This window comes from Nannospalax galili, unplaced genomic scaffold, assembly GCF_000622305.1.
Source record: "Nannospalax galili isolate Female #2095 unplaced genomic scaffold, S.galili_v1.0 scaffold46, whole genome shotgun sequence".
In the NCBI taxonomy this organism is placed as follows: Eukaryota; Metazoa; Chordata; class Mammalia; order Rodentia; family Spalacidae; genus Nannospalax; species Nannospalax galili.
Genome location: NW_008355790.1, coordinates 2,165,556 through 2,166,283, shown reverse-complemented (window position 1 = coordinate 2,166,283; position 728 = coordinate 2,165,556). Strand labels below are relative to the sequence as shown.

Genomic DNA, 728 nt, shown 5'->3' with positions numbered 1-728 from the left:
GAGAAATAAGAGCAATGCTGGGGAGATTACTATACCAGATTTTAAGCTCTACTACAGAGCTATAGTCATAAAAACAACATGGTACTGGCATAAAAAAAACCTCATAGATCAATGGAACAAAATTGAAGACCCGAATATGAGTAAATGCAATTTCAGCCACCTGATATTTGACAAAGGGGCCAGGGGCTTTCCTTTTGCTGCTGTGGTCACGGCCATGATTATGCTCAAGCTTCAGAAGAGGCTTGCCTCTAGTGTCCTCTGCTGTGGCAAAAAGCTCTGATCGGACCCCAATGAGACCAATGAAATTGACAATGCCAATTCACTTCAGCTGATCTGGAAGCTGATCAAAGATGGGCTGATCATCCAGAAGCCCTGTGACCATCCATTCCAGGGCTCGATGCCAGAAAAACACCTTGGCTCATCGGAAGGGCAGGCATATGGGCATAGGTAAGTGGAAGGGTACTACCAATGCTAGAATGCCTGAGAAGGTAACATGGATGAGAAGGATGTGGATTCTGCAAAGGCTTCTCAGGAGATACCATGAATCGAAGAAGACTGACCACCACATGTACCATAGCCTGTACCTGAAGGTGAAAGGGAATGTGTTCAAAAACAAACAGATTCTCATGGAACACATCCACAAACTGAAGGCCCACAAGAAGCTCCTGGCTGACCAGGCTGAGGCTCACAGGTTTAAGACCAAGGAAGCATGCAAGCGCCGTGAGGAG

General features: G+C 46.3%; 1 pseudogene; it reads left to right on the top strand.

The window, feature by feature from the left end:
* The first annotated feature begins 214 nt into the window (after nucleotides 1–214).
* LOC103750504 lies at nucleotides 215–728 on the top strand (annotated as a pseudogene).